The sequence below is a fragment of the Dipodomys merriami genome, unplaced genomic scaffold (assembly GCF_024711535.1).
Source record: "Dipodomys merriami isolate MVZ:Mamm:240054 unplaced genomic scaffold, mDipMer1.0.p SCAF_2, whole genome shotgun sequence".
In the NCBI taxonomy this organism is placed as follows: domain Eukaryota; kingdom Metazoa; phylum Chordata; class Mammalia; order Rodentia; family Heteromyidae; genus Dipodomys; species Dipodomys merriami.
Window position 1 is genome coordinate 61,944,366 of NW_027203381.1, and position 24,856 is coordinate 61,969,221.

A 24,856-nucleotide genomic window follows, 5' to 3' on the forward strand; every position below is an offset into this window, starting at 1 on the left:
ATCGGCGTTGAACTGTGTGCTATCAGCCTTGGAAATGAATCTCTGGGGAGGATCAGGCTCCTTAACCAATGACAGAGATGACTTGACTCTTGCAGGGATTGAAGAGAATCCTGATAACACTCGTGTGTTGGGAGAGGGCTGAAGGAAACCAGACCAGTACCTGCACTTGCTGAGTTCCTTGGGACCTCTTTGGCCAACCTTCTGGTATGTAAACAAGCCTCATCTGCTGTCTTACCTTACTGCCGGGTTCCTGAGTTCTGATGCCAGAATCTCAGGCTGAGCCTCTGTGAGCTGGGCTGAGAGATTTAATAGGTTGGAGATTACTATCGGTTTTTGTATCTGCAACTTGAAATATCTTGTGCCCTTGATTAATTCATGCTTGGGCGCTTCCTCAGTGCTCTCTGGAAAATAGCTCCTTTCCTGTACGTTTATTTCCCTATGGGCTTATTTCAGCAAGACTGGAGCCTGTGCTGCTAACGACTCCAAGGAAAACATCGAAGGTCACGTTTCCGGAACTGAGAATCTCAGGGGTTCTTCCAAATGTCCATCTCTATTACCTCCTTTGGCCCAGCATTTGCTTTTAGCTGAAAAGGGCAATTTTGTCTCGAGCCATCCGGTACACATGTGTGACTTGAGTTAGAAAATCTGACAGCTGCTCCTGGGCTTTGAACTGCAAGAATGAGCAGCATGTAGACATAACCCTTTCCAACCTCAATCATTGGTCTTTAATTCCCAGAGCCTTAACGTTTCTTTGTCTTGTGAGTGACCTCACTGCTTTTTGTGTTTGTAATGGAATGCACAGTCATTTGCAAGTAATCACACAATAATCCCTTACACTTTTAAAATGCTTTACCCTTTTCCAGGGGGCTTTCCCTATCATTATCTCATTTGATCCTTATAACTGCTCTGAGAGGGAGGCTGAGCTGCTATCTTAATCCTTCATTTTCAGGTGTAGAAACTGAGGTTTAGAAAAGTCAAACAGCCAGAGGTCAAACAGTATGGAGTGGAATTGGAACTGCAATTTCAAGTAGACTAGTTCCTAGACCCAATTTGTGTGTGTGTGTGTGTGTGTGTGTGTGTGTGTGTGTGTGTGTGTGTGTGTGTGTGTGTGTGTGTGTGTGTGTGTGTGTGTGTATGTTGTTTGTTTGTTTATTTTTCTGTCGTGGGCCTGAACTCTAGGCCTGGCCTCTGTCCCTCAGCTCTTCAGCTCAAGGATAGCACTCTACTACTTGAGCCACAGCGCCACTTCTGGCTTTTTCTGCTTATGTGGTGCTGAGGAATCAAACCCAGGGTCTCATGTATGCAAAGCAAGCACTCTACCACTGAGCCACCTTCCCAGCCCTGTTTTTGCTTTTTAGTCTAGTCCTGGGGCTTGAACTCAGGGTTTGGGCACCATCCTTGAGCTTTAATGCTCAAGGCTAGAATTCTACCACTTGAGCCACTGCTTCACTTCTAGCTTTTTTTTTTTTTTTTAAGTTATTTTCTTTTTTTAGTTTATTGGAGATAAGAGTCTCATAGACACTTTCCTTCCTGGGCTGGCTTGGAACAGCGATCCTCAAATCTCAGTCTTCTGAGTAGCTAGGAACCATTGGTGCCTGTCAATCCAAATTCTTTTTATCTATTACTATTGGTGTGATTTTGGATATGTACTTAACTTCTCAGAGCCCAAGTTTTCCTATCAGCAAATTGGGTAATAATGTCACCTGAAAAGTGTGTGTCAGTCTGAATTCAATGAGACTATCTGGAAAAGCATTTAATATATAAAGCGCATATGTAATGTAAGGATCATTGTTTTTATTACATTGACTTTGAATTCAAATAGTGCATCAGAACCTGGAAAGAAAAAGACACTCCTTTTTCCCTTGAACTTAAGGTATTGCTTGTTTTGTTTGCTCTGTATTGGCACTCTACCACTTGAACCACACCTCCATTTCTCCACTTCTGGCTTTTTGCTGGTTAATTAGAGGTAAGAGTCTCATGGACTTTATTGCTCACCTGGCTTGGAACTGTGATCCTCTTATCTCAGTCTCCTTAGTAGCTAGGATTACAGGCATAAGCTACCTTTGCAGGGCACTTTTCTTCCTTTTTTTAAAGGAAAAAAAAAGATAAGGTTCCCATGGGTGTTAGAGTTGTCAGCGATCCCCAGTTTCTAGTCCTGTGATTAGTAATTGAAACAACTGCTCTGGGTTGTTATTTTGAGAATTGTGTTGATGAGACTGCTTTTCTTTGAGATCTCTCAGTGTTCTTTGGAATAGTGTCCTGTGGACTGTTGTATTTCTGGCAGGAATGGAATCTAGTCCTGCCAAGGAGTGAGATCTCATCTCTTGAGATTCATCCACAAAGCATGGGAATGTTACATGAACAGTGAAGTAGAGGTGTGTGAAAAACAGGTCTTAAAGGTCAATCTTTCCTAGTTTCTCAATGAGCTAAAGAATTCCCTCCTCCTGGATTTAAAAGGCTATGTCTTGTGAATCTACATGGCCAGCAGTACATATGCTGAGTCAGTTGCTTAGCAGTAACACCTCAGAAAACACAGAAAAGAATGGATTCCAATTTGGCAACAAATGCATGAGCAGTCAGCAATGTGATATGATCAGAAGAACAGCGGGGGTGATGGAGGGCTGAGGTCTGGGATAGCTTTGTTTCTGTATACATATTCACCTACAAAAATTCCAAACCAATGAGACAGGCATTGGTTGACATATGGTCCAAAGAAGCAGAACGAAGAGCAGGAGGTTGAAGGCCAGGCAGCCAGATTTTGGTTCCATATAAGGAAGAACTGTGTGGTGAAAAGATGGAGTTAGCAGCTGTAGAAGATAATGATCTCTGACTTTTGGGATGTTATAGGTGGGATTTATAAGCAGTTAGGCCTTGGGCCAGAGGTGCTCTGTAGCCATGATGAAGAGAGTCACACATATATGAAGGAAATGGAAGGTCCCTTCGTGGATATGGAAACTGACCTCTAAAATGCGCTTAGCAAAATAAAACATCAAGGTGAGTCCTTCATTCTGGTGTTTGGATCTCTCCCCATGGCCCACTCCTTGCATTCTCAGTCTGTCCCAAGGCAGCCATTTTCTCAGGGGATCTCTCTGTCTTTTTTCTGCTGAAATACTTCTGTTGGGAAATTGGCAGGAAGTCCATGAGCTTCATCCCCTTATTCTCTTCTGATCTAACTTCTAGACCCCTGGGAAGGGAGGCAGCGGTAAGAACACCGTACTGAGTTCTGTGTTCTAGTATGTGGTATTAGCTCCTTCGATCCTGTTTCCTTAATTATTTTAACCATCACACATATCTGTGTTCATTTATTAAACATGCCCTAAAAATCTGTTTGTGCCATACTTGTTAAAATATAAAATAAGACATCAAAGTATGAGGTGACAATTTGGATAGAACAAGTAGAAACTGCTTTTAGGGCACCTAGTTGGGTAGATTTGGGCTGGGTACTCAATCTGTGGATGAGAACTATGTAAATTCCAAGAGGAGAGCTGGCTTGTACCACCTGAGGTGAGCATTTGCACCCATCACTCCTTGCCCAGGGCTGTTGTGGGTAGCTTGAGTTCTTCCTGAGGTGAGGATAAACAGCTTGCTAAGCAGGCCAAGTGTCAGAAAGTGGGTGAAAAAGGTTCTTGACACCCACAGTGAAGAGTAGAACCAGATTCCAATAAGACAGAGAACGAGAACCACCGGGAAGCCTCAGTGTGGTAGTTCAACTCCCTCCTCCGAGCATCCACTCTGCCTTCCTCTCCCTCCATGCTCTGTTCACCTCTGGTTTTATTCAAGCCTGGAATTGAAGATGAACAGCTCAACTTCAACAAGTCCAGAGAGGTCCCACAGCCTAAGAGTGTCAGGGCTTGTGGACAGAGGGGGATTATTTTAGAAACTGTCTATCCTGAACAAGATTTTTCAGCAACTGGCTTATTTTACACCACTCAAAATTCTCTTTTCCCCTTTAATATATTGTCCTGTTGTTTCATCGGGTTATGGATGCTCCCATTTCTAAGGTGAACTTTAAAGCTCTGAAATCAATTACTTCCTTGATAGTAGGGGGAGCTTTCTGTAATAGAATGGTGTGGAATAGTTGAGACTCCTCTGTGGGGGTTAATAATTCATCCCCTGTAAGGAATTCTGTCTTCAGTGGGGCATATTCTTCAAGTGCCAGAGGAGAGAGAGAAGGGGTGATTTTTCTGACATCTTCCAGTGTGCTTCTCCATATTTGGAAATGTTTACCCACCACAGTAATCTATTGGAACTGAAGGACATGACTCAGGGTTTAGGAGAAGCAGGATTTGAATTCTTGTTTCCAGAAACAAGTTGTCCCCCCCTCCCCCGCCCCGTGCCCTTCCCCCCCTCCCATTCCTCTGCCCCTTGTTCTGGAAGTAGAGGAGAGAATGTCTCAGTTCTGTGCTTCTTTGGGCTTTGGGACCACCTCCTTGCTGTGTTCTGTTCTGGGCTTGGGAGTGTGAGAGAGAGTGAGGGAGAGAGCAAGGCCAGCTGCTTTGGGGGGCCTGACCTCCTCACGTGAGTATATCATTATTGCCACAGAGAATAGCATTTCTGTCTGAAGACCTGGGACTCACTTGCATGGTTATTGGGAGATATTTCTGGGAATGGTGGCTCCTTTCATTTGGGGTGTGGACAGCACTTTTCCAGGGGAGTACTTCTCATAATAATGTCTAGAAATGTCTAGATGTGCCTGAGGGGGATAAAAATTCTATTTGTATATGAAAACACTGTTAAGATATTTCCTCCCACCTGAGTGAGACTTCACTTGGGTTGGGAAGAGAGATATTTTGGGATAGGATCTGTGCAATTGCTAGGGCTAAAACAACAAGCCCAGAGAGATGTTTGTGGTCACTCGGGAGAGGTGATTTTGCCTTGTAGAGTTATGACTAGACTTAAGAAAAGATATGCTGGTCTTTGCCATTTGTGTGGCATGTGTGATAGGAATACATTTGTTGGATGAGGGGCATGGTATAGATTTGCTGGTTTGTCAAATTGGAAGGAGTGAGAGATTATTCATCTGTTTTATTTTATAGCATGATAAGGAACAGAGGGCCAGGGAGTGGGAATAATTCAGGATTAGAATCCAAAGCTCTCTCAGATCATTCTCCTTCCAATAGACTCAAGGTGCTCTGCATGAAAGGTGGAGGAGGATTCTAACTCTACAAGACACACACACATATACACATACACATACCACACACACAAACACACACACACACACACACACACACACACACACACACACACACACACACACACACAGGGCAGACAAGGAACTTAGGAGATGCTGTGGAATAGTCCACACTTCCTGAAGTAGTTAGTGAAAAATCAAATACTAGGTCCTACTTTTCTTCTTTCAAACCACTTTCTGTCATGTGTCATACACCTGTGAATTGCTTGTTGTTATTTCTGTAAATTTACTCCCCGTCTTTTTTTCTTTGGCTGTTCCTTAACTTTTCTCCTCTTGGTGGTGTGAATCTTGTTTAAATGATACTTTTTGATCTCCCATGCTGCTTGTATCATTTTCTCTGTGGAAATGGGATAGTAAGCTTGTATAAAAGGCAGAACTGAAAAAAATGTAGATAGACCTTTGTCTATTTCATCTGTGGTATTCAAAATGATGCATGGGCTTTGAAAGGAATTCTGCCACTATCTGTGAGGCTGCATGGCTTCTAGAATATTATCCTCATTCAAAGGAGAGCCCTGATTTTAACTGTAACACACACACATACACACACACACACACACACACATACACACACACACACAATTTTAGCTTGCTTTGATGTGTCCAAGGGAGGACAGAGACTAAGAAGACCTCACTGGATTTTATGTAGCCATCTAGGATAGCTCTTTGTTGTCAGTTCAGTTTCTGACCAATTTGGGGCTTCTTTCTCCAGCTGTGCTTTGGGGAAAACACTTTGATTGCTAGTGGCATTGGGTGGCAGAGTTCACAGAGAAGTGCTCCATGCTGAAAGCAGGGAAGACTGAGTTCCCAGCTTCTCTAAAGCAACTGAGAGGAAGGAACCTGCAAGGGACCTGCCTCCTCTTCTGACCCACTGTGGCTTTGCTCCCAGAGAGGGAAGGTTAGGGATGTTTTCCTGCTGTGGTACTGAGGGAGAGGGACTAGGAAGTCAGGGGGTGGTGATACAATATGAATCCAAATGCCATTCATGGGAACAAAAGACATTCTTGGCTTGCTGAGAGCCAAGCACCGGATTAGACATCTAATTTGTTATAGTTCCTCCTATAAGTGCATATTAATTTATTTTTATTTAATTAATTAATTTATTTTGGCAGTAGTGGGGCTTGAACTCAGGGCCTGGGTGCTTTCCCTGAGCTTCTTTTGCTCAAGGCTGTTGCCCTACTGCTTGACCCATAGCTTCACTTTTGGTGTTTTGATACTGATACTTTATTGGAGATAAGAGTCTCACTGACTTTCCTGCCTAGGCAGAATTCAAATTCTGGGGCTGGGAAGGTGGCTCAGTGGTAGAGCGCTTGCCTTGCATGCCTGAGGCCCTGGGTTCGATTCCTTAGCACCACATAAGCAAAAAGAAAAAAAGCTGGAAGTGGCGCTGTGGCTCTAGTGGTAGAGTGCTAGCTTTGAGCTGAAGAGCTGAGGGACAGCGCCCAGGCCCAGAGTTCAGGTTCCACGACCGGAAACCCCCCCCCCCCCCAAAAAAAAGAATTCAAATTCTGGTCCTTGGTTATAAGCCTTTTAGAGTAGTTAGGATTAAAGTGTGAGCCACCAGTGCCCGTTTTTATTTTATTTTATTTTATTTTTTTGTCAGTTGTGGGGCTTGAACTCTGAGCATAGGCGCTGTTCCTCAGCTCTTCAGCTTAAGGTAAATACACTACCATTTGAGCCACACCGCCACTTCTAGTTTTCTGGTAATTCATTGGAATTAAGAGTTTCACGGACTTTCCTGCCCAGGCTGGCCTTAAACCGTGATCCTCCGAGCTCAGCCTCCTGAGTAGCTAGGATTATAGGCGTGAGAAACCGGGCGCCCGGCAGCCTGGGTTATTTTATTTTTAATTCCAGTGAACTACAAAGTAAAAGCTAATGTCCTAAGCATGTTCAAATATATGTATATATTTCAGGTATAGTTCCTGTGTGATAGCACATTCTTGTGGCTTGTATAATCTGCCTCTAGAAGTGTTTTCAGCTTGTTTTCCAATATTGGAAATCCAAACGAGGGCCTTTTGCATGGAAGGCAAGCACTCTAGCATGAGCTCATTCCCAGCAAGAGACTGGACCTCTGTACCTACAAGTCCCCATGCTCTTCTTTGTTAATCCCCGACAATCAGTTTTCTCCTTTGTTTTGTGAGTGTACCTTCTCCAGCTTACTCAGTCTGTGTGGAATGTGTCTTTTTCTTTTCTTTTTTAAATTTTGTGCTGGTACTGGGGCTTGAACTCAGTGGTAGTACATTGTACTTTTTCTGCTCAAGCTTGGTGTTCTACCACTTGAGTCACACCTATGCTTCCAGCTTTTTGGTGGTTAATTGGAGATAAGTGAACTTTACTCTCTGTGCTGGCTTTGAACTTTGATACTTGTATCTAGCTTCAGGAGTAACTAGGATTAGGGGGTGAGGTGGGTCACCACACCTTATATATGTCTTTGTGAATGGCTTAGTTCATTAAACATAATGTGCTCAAAGCCTGATATTCTGATATTTTGATACCATGTAGCAGAATTTCTCCTTTAAAATGGAACATCGTTATATAGTATCTGGTTAATTGTTTTCTTTCTCTTTATATTAAAATTTTTCTTTTTTTGCCTGTCCTAGGGCTTGAACCCAGAGTCTATTTTCTGTCCCTGGGCTTTTTATCTTTTCCTTCCTTTTCCTTTTCCTTTTCCTTCCTTCCTTCCTTCCTTCCTTCCTTCCTTCCTTCCTTCCTTCCTTCCTTCCTTCCTTCCTTCTGTCCTTTCTCTCTCTTATTCTTTCTTTCTCTCATTCTCCTTCTTTCTTTCTTTCTTTCTTTCTTTCTTTCTTTCTTTCTTTCTTTCTTTCTTTCTTTCTTTCTTTCTTTCTTTCTTTCTTTCTTTCTTTCTTTCTTTCTTTTGCTCAAGGGAAGCACTCTATCACTTGTGCCACAGCTCTACTTATGGCTTTTTGCTGGTTAATTGGAGATGTCTCATGGCCTTTCCTCCCCTGGTGGCTTTGAATAGTGATCCTTACATCTCTGCCTCCTGAGGAATGAGGCTTATGGCATAAGCCACAAGCCCCCAGTCATTCCATTCTTATTTGTACTTCCTGGAAGAATAACCTGAGTCTTGGGGGGAATAATAATTAAGTCATCTATTAGTGATTTGGCATTTGGACCCAAGCATTAAAAAAAATAGCATATGTTAATTGTATAAAGGAGTTTCATTGTGATATACAGATGATGTATTTTGATCAAATATTTTGATCATGTACTTTGATGCATTTTGATCAAGTTCATCCTCCCTATTACTCTTATTTTTAAAATTAATTTTAATGGTTTTTACTCATTGATTTTCATATATGCACCTAATGCACAATTACACTCTGAACTTGAGCAGTTTGAATTCAGAATATGTGCCACCAGGAGAAAGCAGATTTTTTTTTAAATTGGCAAGAATGTGACAAAGAAGAGTTCTGTCTATGGGGAAAGTGAGACCTCCTCCTGAATGCACTGCTGTGACATCTCAGAAAGGCAAGTGCTCCTAGCAGGCTCTAGATTGGTACTTTGTGTTGTTCTGTATTGGCCGCTGGGAAGCCCAGAGGTCAGTTTGAAGCCTGCCTAGCAAATAGTAGGAGACTTACGACTCTTATTTTTTCCTTCCCTTTCTTTCCTCTTATTTTCTCACACACAAAAGAATCATAATCTAGGTGAGGCTTGCATCTTTTCTTGAAGAAAGCAGAATATATAAATAAATGACATGATTTGTAGTGTTTTTCTCTGTTCCAGGCTGGCACTTGACCACGTGAGCCGCAGCTACATTAGTATTTTCTTTTTTTTCCCCCTGAGTTAACATCTGTGTAGCTCAGGCTGGCCTTGAAGTTGCAATCTTCCTGCCTCAGCTTCCTGAGTGCTGGTGACTGTAGTAGTGTGTGATCAAGCCTGGTGATATGCAATATTTTGCTCTTTTGGGTCTGTGAAGTTACGAGTTAGAGGATGGTGATATGATTTTCTACTCTACTCTGCTCTTTCCTGCCTGGGTGTAGTGCACACTTCTTTCTAAGCCTGGGTTATGTCCCCCCACCTCCTCCCCAGAAGAGGAGGTTGCTGTGGATGCCAGTGAACAAATTTGGTGCCGTGCACTCCAGTAAGCATGCCACATGGCATATTGCTAATTCTCTGATCACTCAAACTGGGCGTGCACAATTAGCCCATCGTACTGGAAGCATTGTACTTGAGGCCTAGAGAGATGGGATTCCTGCATGCAAGCTTTCCGATCTGTGTCTGTTTGACGTTTCAGCTACAATTTGGACTACTTTCCCATACTAAGTTTCTTCTGTCTGTGTCATGATTTCATCTAATTTTATGAACTCTTTATTGAGGTCCTGGATTCCAGCACAGGCTTTAGAAGAAAGGGTTAGAAACACACATCCTTTGGGACTTACACCGCAGTAATGGCAATAAGAGGCAGTGATCTCTAATTTAGAGGATATCCTGAAGCTGTGGATGACCAGAAGAGGCTCTGGAAGCTGTAATTTGAATGAATCGTACAGGTAGAACATAGGCCATGAAGGGGGAAGGACTTAGTTTGAGGAACAGAAGAGACTGATGGGCAGTCTCCTTTTTCAGAGAGTAAAGTAGACAGAGCAGAGGCAGCTGATAGGTCTTAGGAAGCTAGAGACCTGAGCTTGCTTACCCAGAAGTCCATGTGTGGCGGGAACCATCTGACTTAACCATGTAAAGCCATCTTCCTGGCTGTTATGTGTGGGGTTGGACATTGCAAGATTAGGACCGAAAGCTAGGCGACTTTTACCACAATCTAGGTGAGTGAGGGTGTTAACTTTGATCAGGGTTGTCACACTGGGACCAGAAAGGATTCAGATATATTTTGGAGCGATTATCAATAGAATATTGTTATGATGAGTGGATGCAGGGGGAGGTAATATGTCCAGTGGGTGTTGTATGGATAAATCATCAAAATTGCACGATCCAAGAGTTCATGAGCTCCTCCTTCCCCTTGAAATTCTCATCTGGCGGGGCTGCGAAGGTGGCTCAGTGGTAGAACGCTTGCCTTGCATGCCTGAGGCTCTGGGTTCAATTCCTCAACACCACATAAGCAAAAATTTAAAAAAGCCAGAAGTGGCACTGTGGCTCAAGTGGTAGAGCGCTAGCCTTGAGCTGAAGAGCTGAGGGACAGCGCCCAGGCCCAGAGTTCAGGCCCCATGACCAGACTCCTTCCCCCCACCCCCCAAAAAAAGAAATTATCATCTGGCCAATGGCAGTGGCTTCCTGCTTCTGACTTCCTGGCTGAGAGCTGTTGAAACACCCCAAAATAAGCTCCATGGAACTTGCAGCTTCCTTTGCTCTCTCTGGGTATTTTTATGAAGCCTTCTTTCTCATCAAGAATACTTTCTTAAGTGATGTTGACTTAATGCACCATATTTAACATATTTGTTTTCTTTTTTTTTTTCTTTTCTTTGTTTTTGTTAGTACTAGGGCTAACCTCAGGGATTCCTGCTTGCTAGGTTGACACTCTAACCACCTGAGCCATGATTCTAGCTCTGTTTTTCAACGCTAATTTTTGAGACAGAGGTCAGTTCCCATTCAGGCCAGTGCCTGCATCATGACCTGCCTATTTTAGATTTCCTGTCTTTGTTGGGATCACAGGTGTAAAGACACCATGTTCAGGTTTCCTCTCTGCTTGGATTGGCTTAGAACTGTGATCCTCTCAATCTCAGGCTCCCACTGAGGAGGGAAAACAGGAATATGCCACTGTGAACATATGTCTTGTGAACTTTTCTGTCCAGTCTTGCCTTGAAACATGATTCAATGCTTATTCTCAGCCTCCTAAGTAGTTAGGACCTACTGTAAGAAAATTCATTCTCTACATTATGCTGTATCTTTCCAGGCCTCCACCTGCCCCCGCCCACCCCACCTTATTTATTCTGTTCTCTGTTCTTGGAGAGATGTCTGTCTCTTGTTCTTGGCAAAGAGTCTTAACCCTCATTCTTACCACTCATGTGAATTAGGCTTGGAAGGCTCAGTAAATCCCAGAGGAGCCCTGATACCATACCCCCACATGACTTCAAGGCTATGCTGGGGAGGACAGCTCTAGGTCTGCTGAGTCTTTCATTCATATTAGGATTTACACCTTCTGGCAGTTTGGAGTCCATTTTAAATAGTCTGGGCTTTCCTGAAAACTCTCCAATTTTCTGTGGAGAAACTAACCTCAGAGAAGTTAGGCAATGTAGTCAGTGTCACACAGCAAGGGAAGGACTGAGTCAGACTGAGAATCTAAGATTCCTATATTCCTAACTGAGCTCTGCCACCACGGGACCTTGATGTGACCTCATATTCTCAGGGTAGCATTTGGCCATTTTACACTACAATTGGTCTAAAGCCTGGAGATCTTCATAGATCATAAACCAAATCACCTAAAAAAATTAGCCCGAGGCTTCTTCACACACTTCAGAAAAAGTTGGCACTTCAAAGTGAAAAATGCTATCTAGAAAAGAAAAAAAATTCAATTTAACTTCATCTCTTTAAAACAGGGCTGTGTTTTTGCTCATTTGAGTTTCTTTTAAAATTTCTTTCATAGTACCCATTCAGTCAACAAACATTTATTGAGTTCTTGCTGTATGCCAGGCATTGTGCTAGGTGCTGGGGGATTGATTCAAAGATAATTTGGAGGCGTATGGAAGGGGAGTGGATAATTACAGCACAGTGAGATAAGTGCTATAATAGAGGGATATATAAAGAGCTAGAAATAGCACTATGAATAACATCTCTGAACAAATTGCCTTCTTTTCTCCTTTTGGATTATTCCCTTATGTATATTGCCCAAAGTGGGATTACTGGGTCATTTAAAAGATGAAAACAATTTGGCACAAAAAGATGTAATGACTTGCCTGGGGAATAGAGCTCAATTTTCAACAGGGGGGGAAAAATTGTTGATGACTCCAGATTTAGACTACTTCTCCAGGAGGACTGGGCAGTTTTTCTATCAGCCCATCAACATGATGGCTTCAGGAGGGGCACCTGTTCTAAACATGTCAGTCCACATGGAAACACGAGTCCTTGTAATTCAGCATCACATGCTAATTGTTCTCACAAGAGTCCAGCTGTATGAGTATTATTGTTTCCATTTTACAAATGAGCAAACTGTGCCTTCATTATAAGGAAGTGACTTGTTCAAGGTTTTATAGTTAATATGTGGGAAAAATCCAAGACAGGAATGTGTTCCTTTGGTTTCATGATTCCCAGCCCATTTTCTTTGTTGTGTCCATTAGCAGGAGATACTTATGCTCCAACCTGGGTCTGGAATTTATTTATTTTGCAGGTCAGGATCTGCAAAATATATGTAGGCTTTCTTATCCCTAAAGTCAAAGCCAGTGAACAAGGTTTCCCTCTATATTGTCCCAGAAGGCCCAGAGGGCCCATTATTCCTCATCCTGGCCCAGATCCTCAAAAGCTATTTGCTTGGTCGAAGCTTTAGAGCACGGAATCTCAAGGAAAGCCAAAAACCATGTCATAGTTCTCCTTTAAAATAGATAGGAAGCCTCTTTCCTATCTCTCAAGAAGTGGAAGAAAGGGTGTGAACCATCTAGCCCTCTGTGTGCCTAATGCCCCACATTACCAGGCTCTTGGACAGCCTGAAACCATCTGACTAGAATCTATGACTAGCATTAAGTCTGCCCTAATGTCATCTGTTAAACTGTATGGAATCTCTCCTTTAAAGGAGCCCTTGCAGTTCCCATATATCCAAAGCCACCAGGAAGTTGTGATTTAATGGCTTTAAGCAATGACTCCTGCCCCTACTGTCCAGAGCCTCTCATAACCAGACACTAATACATATCTACTGTGCACATCTTTGATGCTTCTGCTCACTCATTCTTACATCAGCTACATTCCCTGCCTCCCCCGTAGACATGCCCTGCATTTGTTCCCATTTGTACTTTAGCTCATGCTGTTTCTTGAGCCTGAGATGACCTTTCCCATATCCATTTGTAGAATTCCAACTCCTTCCATAAACATCTGCACAGATGCTACCTTCTAAAAAAGGAATCCCTATCATCATCTGCTCCCAACATCCATTCACTTGCACTAGAAGTGATCTCTGTTTATGCAACAAGGCAGTGGACAGTGGGAGCTTTGGATTTGGACCCTGCAATGGTTCTTCCTAGCTGTCAGTTAACCTACACTTAATCCTGAGGGTTTTCTTTTCTTTTCTTTTCTTTTCTCTCTCTCTCTCTCTCTCTCTCTCTCTCTCATTCTTTCTCTCTCTCTTTCTCTCTCTCTTTCTCTCTCTCTTTCTTTCTTTCTTTCTTTCTTTCTTTCTTTCTTTCTTTCTTTCTTTCTTTCTTTCTTTCTTTCTTTCTTTCTCTCTCTCTGTCTCTCTCTCTGTCTCTCTCTCTTTCTTTCTTGTACTCATCTAATGGATATGGAATCAGCCTGTATTATAATGTTCTATGATAATTTACAGTGCTTCTTCCTTGACCCTTTCCCTCCTACTTTTTGTCCATCTCTTTTAGAGGAAGAGCTCTTTAAAGGCAGGGAGGGAATCACAACTTCCTGGTGGCTTTGGATATATGGGAACTGCAAGGGCTCCTTTAAAGGAGAGATTCCATACAGTTTAACAGATGACATTAGGGCAGACTTAATGCTAGTCATAGATTCTAGTCAGATGGTTTCAGGCTGTCCAAGAGCCTGGTAATGTGGGGCATTAGGCACACAGAGGGCTAGATGGTTCACACCCTTTCTTCCACTTCTTGAGAGATAGGAAAGAGGCTTCCTATCTCCCAACCTCATCTCCTAACTCAAGGAGGTAAGTGGGGCAGATGGTGTCTAGAGGTAGAGTTCTGGTTGTCCTAGGGTCATGGACTTGGTTTCTTTCCTGAGTTTTACACTGTCTGTCCTGTGGATAAGAATTCCGGACTTAGTAGAAAGGGACAACGGAGGTGTGGATGTGGGCCTCTTTTGAAAAGGAGCTCTTTTCAGAAGCAGTGCTCCTGACATTCTCATTTATACTATGATGGGAAGCTGACATGGAAAGATTCATTTCTCAAAGTGATGGCTCTACCATTAGCTTTCTTTTGCATTATTTCTCACAGTAGAGCCTCTGAGTTTCAAAAATCTAGTGTTTCGGCCTGGGCTGGACAAAGTCTTGCGTGTTCTGCCTCCAACATTCCTTTCTAGCAACTGCATCCCTTCAGTCTTCTGCCATCGGCCATACCACATTAGTCACTTTCCCTGAGAACACCCTGAACACATTCTACTCGAAGCCTTTTCACATTGTGTTCTCTGGGCTTATTTCCCTCCTCTTCTACATGGGAATCCTCTTGGGAGTTTAGGCATAGTTTAGAAGTCACATCCTCTGCAGAGAACTTCCAGACCCTCACTAAGACATTATCTGGACTTGTGCTTTTGGTTTATATGAGCACATGGGACAAAAGTGCTGTCCTGTCCTGTGTGTTCCAGCACTTTTCCATTGAGGTGCTAAGCTCACTGATGAGAGGTCTGGATGTGCCCGGCTTACTTACTCCACTTACTCGATCCTCACAGTAGATCATCAAAGATGGGACACGCTGACAAACATCTATTTGCTGCACTGCTGATCTCAGGGAATATGACATCATAGACTCTAGTGGACTTGCCTTGGTTCATAGTAGGGCTATACAGGATTTGTTTGGTCAAGAACTCAGGCCATAACAATGAGAAAAGTGTGGCTGAAATTAGGAAAGCAACTCCATTTGTAATAGCCCCACCAAAAATAAAATACCTGGGAATTAACTTAACTAAAGAAGTGAAGGACCTCTATGATGAAAACTTTAAAATCTTAAAAAAGGAAATCAACACAGAACTTAAAAATTGGCAAAACCTCCCATGCTCCTGGATTGGCAAGATTAACATCGTGAAAATGGCAATACTTCCCAAGGCTATCTACAAATTCAACGCGATACCTACCAAAATTCCAACCTCATTCTTCAAGGAAATAGAAGAGGCAATCCAAAAATTCATATGGAACAATAAAAGACCCCGAATTGCAAAAACGCTCCTCAACGGAAAGAACACTGCTGGAGGAATATCAGTACCAAACTTCAAACTCTACTATAAAGCCATAGTAATCAAAACAGCTTGGTATTGGCATAAGAACAGACCTCAGGACCAATGGAATAGAATTAAAAACCCAGAAATGAACCTACAGACCTATAGCCATCTAATCTTCGATAAGGGAGCTAAAACAATAGAATGGAAGAAAGATAACCTCTTCAGTAAATGGTGCTGGCAAAATTGGTTAACTACATGTAGAAAACTAAAGCTAGATCCTTATATATCACCCTGCACCAGAATCAACTCCAAATGGATCAAAGACCTTGAACTCAAAGCAGACACTCTGAAAACATTACAGGATGGAATAGGAGAAACCCTAGGTCTCCTTGGCTCAGGCCGAAATTTTCTAATAGAGACCCGGAAACACAACAAATCAAAGAAAGGTTGGACAAATGGGATTGCATAAAGTTGCAGAGCTTCTGCAGGGCAAAGGACATAGCTAGCAAGATCAATAGAAAGCCCACGGATCGGGAGAAGATCTTTACTAGCCATACAACGGACAAGGGTCTCATATCTAAAATATACTTGGAACTCAAAAAATTAAACCCCCCAACAACAAATCCTCAAAGAAACAACTGCCCAATAAATAAGTGGGCGAAAGACTTAAAGAGAAACTTCTCTGAAGAAGAAAGAAGGATGGCCAATAGACACATGAAGAAATGTTCAACATCCCTAGCCATAAAAGAAATGCAAATCAAAACAACATTGAGATATCACCTCACTCCAGTTAGAACGGCAAAAATTAAGAACTCTAACAACAACAGATGCTGGAGGGGATGTGGACAGAAAGGAACCTTACTTCATTGTTGGTGGGAATGTAAACTTGTTCAACCACTTTGGAAAGCAGTATGGAGGTTCCTCAAAAGACTTCACATAGAACTCCCCTATGACCCAGCAATCCCACTTTTGGGCATTTACCCAAATGTTTACAAACAAGACCACACTAAAGCTACCAGCACAACTATGTTTATTGCAGCATTATTTACCATAGCTAAGATATGGAACCAACCCAGATGCCCCTCAGTAGATGAATGGGTCAAGAAAATGTGGTATATATACACAATGGAATTCTATGCCTCCATCAGAAAGAATGACATTGCCCCATTTGTTAGGAAATGGAAAAGCTTGGAAAAAATTATATTAAGTGAAGTAAGCCAGGCCCAAAGAAACATAGGTCCTATGGTTTCCCTTATTTGTAATATCTAGTAGATGTATGAGTCAAGTGGAAAAGGTCAGATAATGTGATGTCAGGAAAATGAACCCTTAGATATGTATTTTAATGTTTTTTTCTTTTATGCATGTGTTTCTAACGCATTTATAAGATTATCTCTTTGTTGCTTTGTATGTCCCTCTCCCACAGTATAACCCCTGCTTTCACTATATGTGATGTCAGTATAACTTGTGGAGGAGATGGGGAAAAACCAGTTCTATAAGGATACAGGTGGACCTGTTGCAACAATGAGAAGTACAAGTTGTCATGTCCTAAATGAGCTTTACAACGTCGGTGCGGGGGGAGGGGGGGGAGGGGGAGGAAGGAGAAGGATTGGGATTGGGATTGGGGGGGAGGGGGGAGGCTGGGAAGGGATGTGAAGAGTAAACCAAGGAGGAGGCTGCAATGCTTGGTAAGAAATGTACGCATTATCCTGCCCATGTAATTGTAACTCCTCTGTACAGTATGTTCACAAATAAAATAAAATTAAATTAAAAAAAAAAAAGAACTCAGGCCATTTTTATTGGCCCAATATTAGCTTATTGCTAATTGTTCACAGGCCTATATCCTACCTACCAGCTGATCTTTGCCAGGCCTCCAAGCCTTTTATTTCACTTACGTACCTAACTGCAACGTGGAAGGCAAGATGATTACTTGCTTAGAATATGAAATGAGCTTTTTTTTCTTTTAGTTTGGAATGTAGCCATTATTTTTATCTTTGAAATGTAAAAATGCAGGTGTTTTTAAGGTGTGTTTCTGCCCATAGCACAATAGAGACCATATTCTAGCTGTAATAGCAGTGGATAAAGCCTGTGTCATGGAGCTTGGTTTTGAAGATGTGGGGTGAAATTCTGGCTTACTAGTTCCCAAACCCCAGGCAGGTCTTCATCTCCCTAATCTTCAGTTTCCTTGGTGTACAGTGGGCAAAATGTTACATAGGGCTGATGGAAGATGTAACTAATATTTTGGACATGGAACTGAGATTTTATTAGTGTGTATTTCTAAAAATGAAGACCATTTTTTAAGTAGCCTTTTCAAAAGCTTGCTTTGAAAGAAAATACTTAGATGTGTACATTTTCACATATGACTTGATTTTTTTTCTCTCTCTTCTGCTGTGTCTGGGGCTGGAACTTAAATTCTCTCTATCTTACTTAGTTTTTTTCTTCTCAAGGCTGGTGCCCTACCACTTAAGCTAAGTCTTCATTTCTGGCTTTTTGCTGGTTACTTGGCAATCAAAGATCTTGATGACTTTATCTGTCCAGGTTGGCTTTGAACCACAGTTCTTCATCTCGAAGCCTCCTGAGTCGCTTGGCTTATAGGTTTGAGTCATTAGCACCCAGATAACATTATATCTTGAATGAAAATATTAGTAAAATTACTTTCAGGAAACATGCAGTGCCTAATAAAATTAGAGAACATAAGCAGTGTGTAATACTGAGTTTTAGTTCAAATGAATTAGAATGACAGAACTTACAGGCTTTGAGAAATTGTGGAACCTTTGGAAGGAGATCAACAAGAATGAACACATATGATGGGCAATGTCGGTGCTCCACATGCAGGGTAAGGAATCCAGGAAATGGTTGTCTATACCCTGATGAGTAGGTAATGTTAACACTGGTTTGTTGACAGCAGAGCTTGAGCTGGGAGAGGTTAAGATCACTTGCACAAGTCAAATATTAAAGCCTTGAATTTCAAATTGCACTCATGATGGTTTCTAGAAATCCTTTATGTTTACAGTTGTGACAAGGTCTGCTTTTACTTTGTTGATTCTTTATCTTCTTCCTTTAGGGGCACCCACTAATTCAGAGCTAGATAAAGTGATATGAATCTGTTGTGTTCATGTCCCCTAACTTGATTGTAATGAATCTAAATAAGTGTCTCGATTTTTCCTTCCAATAATCCGTTTCTTCTGTGCTCCTTTGACTGTACTCATCCATCTTCCCCTCCTCTCATCTCCTCTTCTTGTCCTTTCTTCTCCTTTTCTTCTTCCCTCCTTTCTCCTCCCCTCCACTTCCCTCCTCTCCCCCTCTCTCCTCTCCTTTCTTCTCCTCCCTTTTCTTTCCCCTCCCCCTTCTCTTCTCTTTTTGGAGAGATACTTGCCATTTCCTAGTTCCACTTCAGAGGTAAGGAGGATATTTGAAGAGAGTTTCATATTTTCTTTTTAAAATTGCAGGTAGAAAGTAAAATCTACTGACCATCTCCCAGCCTGTTCTGCCACTTAAAGATACAATGGGAAAGAGGTGCTAGGGGCCTGGGATTAGGAGCCATGGGTTTCATCTAATCTTGAACTTGTCACTGACAGGAAGAACTTCAGGTCAATCCCTCCTGTTAATTTTCAGGGCCTTGTTACCTTCACGTATAAAGTCTGAAGGCTCTATGAGGTAATTACTACGATTAAAATTCTGCACGTTTTGTGGTGTCAAAACCATCAGTTTCTGTGGAACTGCGTAATCCTGCAGCTGTTTCTCTGATACTTTTCAATCTTTAGATTTAATCTATTCAACAATGTATAATTTTTTAAAGGGAAGCATTTATAGATACTTCTGAAATATAACGGTGGAGGGGGGGATAAATGGATGTTAAAAAATAGAAAACAACCAATTAAATAGTATATAGCATGTAATTCTCCTTGAAAACTTACCGCAAAATTGAGGAGCATTTTTAACAACTGGTAATTTAAATCGCATTTGAACTCTGCTAATGGTTTGTTTTCATGGGAACTTCAATCATTTCACAGTGGTTCTTTAGCAAAGCTGCTTGTTCTCTTTAAGGGAAACGAGAAAAAAATTATTAAAAGAGTAGTTGACTATAGAAAAGGAGACCACTTTCACTGGTGCCTGGATGGAAGCTGCAGAGTATGAATATGGCTCCCTCAGGGGCAAGGGTAGAGAGCTGAACCTTCAGTGGCATTTAAAAGTCTGGGATGTCAGATGTGCTTCGTTGCTACTTAGAAACTGTTGTAATCGCTGTCTCTGTCTCAGTCTCTGTCTCTGTCTCTTTCTCTTGCTTTCTCCAAGGAGGAGCTTTGGATTTTTGGGACTCAGGCTTTTAGGGATGGGAGCTGTCTTTCTTTTTTTTTTTTCTCCTACTGATCCTGGGCTAGAACTGAGTATTGTCCCAGAGTTTCTTTTGTTCAAGGATAACGCTACCACCTGTTTATTGGAGATAAGAGTTTCAGGGACTTTTTGCCCTGGTTGGCTTTGAATTGCCATCCTCAGATCTCAGCCTCTCGAGTAGCTAGGATTACAGGCATCAACCACTGGCACCTGGCTGCCTTTCTGTTTTTATAAAGTTGTAGTGGCCACAGTTCTAATGTCAGCCTCTTAACAAACCATTCCTCGGCAAACTCAAAATGCTGCTTCTCAGTTGAAATGACTTTGAGAGGTCTGATGTTTTTAGGGCCAGTATGTATCATAGGATCCATTGCTTTACTGAGCTTATCTTGATTAAGCTCCAGTTTCATTACTTAATTTCTTTCAGATATAGAGGTGGTTATTGGGAGAGCTTTGAAGTGTATTCAGAAGCCTGAGTGTGTAAGTCCTGCTTCTGCTTAAAAACTGATTGTGAAACAGAGGGAAATCTGTCTGCCCAGTTAATTTGTGTCCTCTGTTAAAGTAGATAACAGGTAGATAATAGTCCATCAAGCTCTGTACTATCTGATACTATGGTGGCTTTCTTGTATGGTCACATCTAACCCTGCCTCCCCAATTCTTTTCCAGTCTGTTTCATAACTTGTGGTGGGCCATTTTTAAGGTTTTTCCAAAATTTAAGCTTATACAAGAACTTGAAGGCAGATAATATATAGGAAACAATTGTATAATTTTGCTGAGAATGTGGTTAAAATCACAACAATAAGAATGAAGGTAGAGAGGCGTCGGTCGTTCACGCCTGTAATCCTAGCTAATCAGGAGGCTGAGATCTGAAGACCATGGTTCAAAGCCAGCCCAGGCAGGAAACTCTGTGAGACTCTTATCTCTAATAAACCACTCAGAAAACTGGAAGTGGTGCTGTGGTTCAAGTGGTAGAGCACTCGCTTTGAGCTAAAGAGCTGAGGGATAACACCCAGGCCCAGAGTTCAAGCTCCACAACCGACATAAATAAATAAATAAATAAATAAATAAATAAATAAATAAATAAATAAATAAATAAATAAATAAGTAAATAAGTAAATAAGTAAATAAATAAATAAAGGAGGTGGAAGTTTTTTTCTGGCATATTTCTCCTGTACACACCAAGAAGCCTACTGTTCTTAAATACTTTTCTATAGGATATTCATTGCATTATCATTAGAGAAGAGAAATAGATGTTAGCAGAATATATCCCCAGCTGAGAATTTTCAAGAAATATTAAGATGTTTGAGCTTTCTGTGGCTTATTAGGTCTTTCTTCCCAGCAAAGGAAACTACAGTTCAGAGGTGTCACCTGGTCCTAGAGTTTGACATTTCTTTCCAAACTCTTATTCTCTTTCTCTTTGAATGTGTAGTTCAAATTTATATATTCTTTTTGTCTTATTTAAAATGAATATCAGACTGGTGTGTACCTCAGTGACAAAGTACTTCCCACCAGTCCAAAAAAGAAAAGTCAAAATAATATTTAAAATAAAAAAAAACAAATAAAATGTATCTGATCTTTCCTTCCCATCTCCATTATTTAAAATGAGCTGATTTATGAAAATTGAGGTTCCAGTATACATTTTCCCCATTATTCTGAGACAAATCTGTGACTTGAAAGTGCTAAAAACTGATGGGGGTGTTTAAGAGGCAAAGAAATAAGCCAGTAGAGCTGAGATCTTCAAGAAAGTTGGCATCATCTCAGTGTGGTCTATTCAGATATTTTATAAACTGTGAAGTTTGGAAGCTGTAAGACCGTAGCGATTTAAAGCAACTTTCCTCTCCTGTTTTCTATAGGTTGGAAGACTAAGGCTCAGAGGTAGAAGCTAAGACGGCAATAGCACTAGCATATTACCAGTCTAGTGCTTTTTTATTGTTCTACTGCATAGCTGCTGGAGGGAAGGTGCTTTTCCTCAGCTGGTGAGTCCTACATAGAAAAGAAGATGTTTTTCTTTTAAAATCAATATTAATGTCTTAAAAAAAAAATCAATGGACCGGGCGCCAGTGGCTCAAGCCTGTAATCCTTACTGAGGAGGCTGAGATCTAAGGATCACAGTTCAAACCCAGCCCGGGCAGAAAAGTCCTCTTATCTCTAGTTAACCACTAGAAAATTAGAAGTGATGCTGTGGCTCAAGTGGTAGAGCCCTCGGCTTGAGCTGAAGAGCACAGAGATAGCACCCAAGGCCAGAGTTCAAGCCTCATGACCGACAAAACAAAAACAAAAAAAACCCCAATGGTTTTTATTTAAAGCATAGACGCCTGTAACTAGAATTAAGAACTACAGATAACCAAAATGTCCGTGTGTGTGTGTGTGTGTGTGTGTGTGTGTGTGTGTGTATGTGTGTGTGTGTGCGCGCATTGATTTCCTTGGCAGTGGACAAACTACAATAATGCCAATAAAGATGGTGCTGGGGCTCACAACTATAATCCTAGCTACTCAGGAGACAGATCTGAGGGTCAAGATTCAAAACCAACCTTGACAGGAAAAATTGTGAGACTCTAATCTCCAACTAACTACCAAGAAAAGCCAGAAGTAGAGCTTTGGCTCAAGTGGTAGAGGCTTATCCTTCAGCAAAAAAGCTCAGGGACAGTGCCCAGGCTTCGAGTTCAAGCCCTAGGACACACACATAATGATGCTGATGATGGTACTGATGATGCTACTGCTGCTGCTAATGATGATGATAATGCCAATAAAATATATAGTGAAAAACAAAAAGGGTAGGACTCAGTCTTTGTAAGATAACATGCAGAGAGGAAACTGTAAAAAAATTGGGAAGAATGATGGTTTCAGATCATCATTTACTGTATTACTTCCTTCCATCTTTTGGCATGAAGAAAATTATTCTTGATATTGAAAGACCAAAATGAAAATGTCAGGGAACAGTGATATGGGCATTTGCAAGGAAAGAAAGCAATATTGAGTGTCTTTTTTGTTTAGCCCATACATGGTGTCTTGTCTTTGGTAATTTTATTTGATTTTCCCAACTGCCCTTTGAGGTGTAGGGGAGTCAAAACTGGTTTAAACAGATGGTGTGAGCCAGTGTGTTAGGAAGTGGCTAGTGGAATCTTGTTGCTGGCCTATAAAGGAAAATCAGTGCCCAGAAAAAGTAAGCTTTGCTTATGTTTTGGAACACTTCTGTGTTTAGTGGATAGATTACAATATCCTATTAAGAGAATCCATGGTGTTGGATACCCTGGGTTGTGATATGATCTGTAATATAAACCATGGGGGATTCTCACTGAAACTTCCACTGAGTTTAGCCTTGTGGTCTTCATGCTGATGGCTTGACCTGTTTACACCAAGGATTGACATTATATAAATAAATACCTAAATAGTATCTATATAAATAATATTCTACATAAGTTTGAGTTTGTGGTATGGTTTTACCAAACAGAGCAGATGCTGTAATTATTGATAAAACTTTATCTGAAAATATGATGAGCTAATAGTTTTTTTTTCTAGATATACCTCATCATTTTAATAAAATATAAGGATTAAAAAAATTGCTGAACTTTCTAGTAATTTTTTTCTAGCAACATCATAACAAAGAAACTCATGTCAGATTTTCTTCAAGAGTACCTGCCTGCCCCCAGCCAATTCTAAACAATACTTATACACAGGTCAAAAAAATATATTCTACACACACTATGTTTATTGCAGCATTATTTACAATAGCTAAGATATGGAACCAACCCAGATGCCCCTCAGTAGATGAATGGATCAAGAAAATGTGGTATATATACACAATAGAATTCTATGCCTCCATCAGAAAGAATGACATTGCCCCATTTGTTAGGAAATGGAAAGACCTGGAAAACATTATATTAAGTGACGTAAGGCAGGCCCAAAGAAACATAGGTCCCATGGTTTCCCTTATTTTCAATAACTAGTATATGTCTGAGACAAGCAGAAATGGTCAGATAAGTTGATGTTAGGTGAAATGAACCCCAAGATAAGGACTCAGATGGTTTTTCTTTCTTGCTATTGTTTCTAACATATTTATAAGATGATTTCTTTGTTGCTTTGTATGTCCCTCCACCACGGTATAACCCTTGCTTTCACTGTATTTGATGTTGGTATAATTTGATGTTGGTATATTTAAACAATAGGGATACAGGTGGACCCATTGCAACAATGAGATATACAAGACGTTATGTCGAAAAATGAACTTTACAACTGGCGCGGTGGAGGGGTGGGGGTGGGGAGAATGGGAGGAAGGGATGTGAAGGGGAAACAAAGGAAGAGGAGGCAACAATGCTTGATAAATGTACTCACTATCTTGCCCATGTAATTGTAACCCCTCTGAACGGTATTTTCACAATTAAAAAAAATATCCTCTATATCAGATGAGCAGAAAAGCTCAAAATCTATGTACTTACAATCATATAAGATGATGCTAAGTGAAATGAACCCCAAGATATGGACACAAGAGGTCTTCTTTGTTGTTGTTGTTTTTTTTTTTTTTTTTGGCTAGTCATGGGGCTTGGGTGCTGTCCCTGTGCTCTTCAACTCAAGGCGAGTGCTCTACCACTTAAGCCACAGCGCCACTTCGGATTTTCTAGTGGTTTATTGGAGATAAGAGTCTCATGGACTTTCCTGCCTGGGCTGGCTTTGAACCAAGACTCTCAGATAGCCTCCTGAGTAGCTAGATTACAGGCGTGAGCCACCAGCGCCAGGCTTTTGTTGTTTTTAATGTACTATGTGAGTTTTTTTTTTTTTGTTTCTTGTTATGTTCTTTCCCCTATGGTATATCCCCCATTGTCACTGTATCTGGTTTTGGTACCCTGCATCTTGTATATACATTTGTCTAATTTGGGGAGGAGAAGGGAAATAACAAAATGCTGAAACAAGGACACAGGATGACCCATTGCCACAATGATATCCACAACATAGTATACTGGAAATGAACTTCACAACTTCGTGGGTGGGGGGTGGAGTGAGGGAGACGGGCGAGGGAAGGGATAGTGGGAGAACAAGGGAGGGGGTAACAATGCTCGACAAGAAATGTCCTATTGCCTTACTCATGTAACTGTAACCCCTCTGTACAGCATCTTCACAATAATATAAAATAAAAAAGAAAAGATCCTCTGAGATAATTCAGTTTCAATAGCTATTGAATCCCATCTCATTGTCTGCCTTTTAAATTAATAGGTATTAGTAATCTTTTTATCTCTGTCTTAATGAATGTGCAACTGACTTTTTATCCCCTTGTTGGTCTGTGGAGTATCAAAGGCTGGAGCTCTTTAACTTTGAGTCTTCAACATTTTAGTCTATAAA

General features: G+C 41.2%; 1 protein-coding gene across 6 annotated transcripts in view; it reads left to right on the forward strand.

Annotated features, from left to right (window-relative positions):
• The window catches only part of Lpp (LIM domain containing preferred translocation partner in lipoma), a 694,821-nt gene that overhangs the window by 39,843 nt on the left and 630,122 nt on the right, over window positions 1–24,856 (forward strand). For 4 of the 6 annotated variants that reach the window (XM_070029814.1, XM_070029810.1, XM_070029813.1 and 1 more), the window contains exons 2-3: window positions 96–204; window positions 21,376–21,498. The gene's annotated coding sequence lies outside the window, so the exon portion shown is untranslated. The remainder of the gene's footprint in view (window positions 1–95; window positions 205–21,375; window positions 21,499–24,856) is intronic. The other 2 variants (XM_070029812.1, XM_070029815.1) reach the window with 1 other exon arrangement.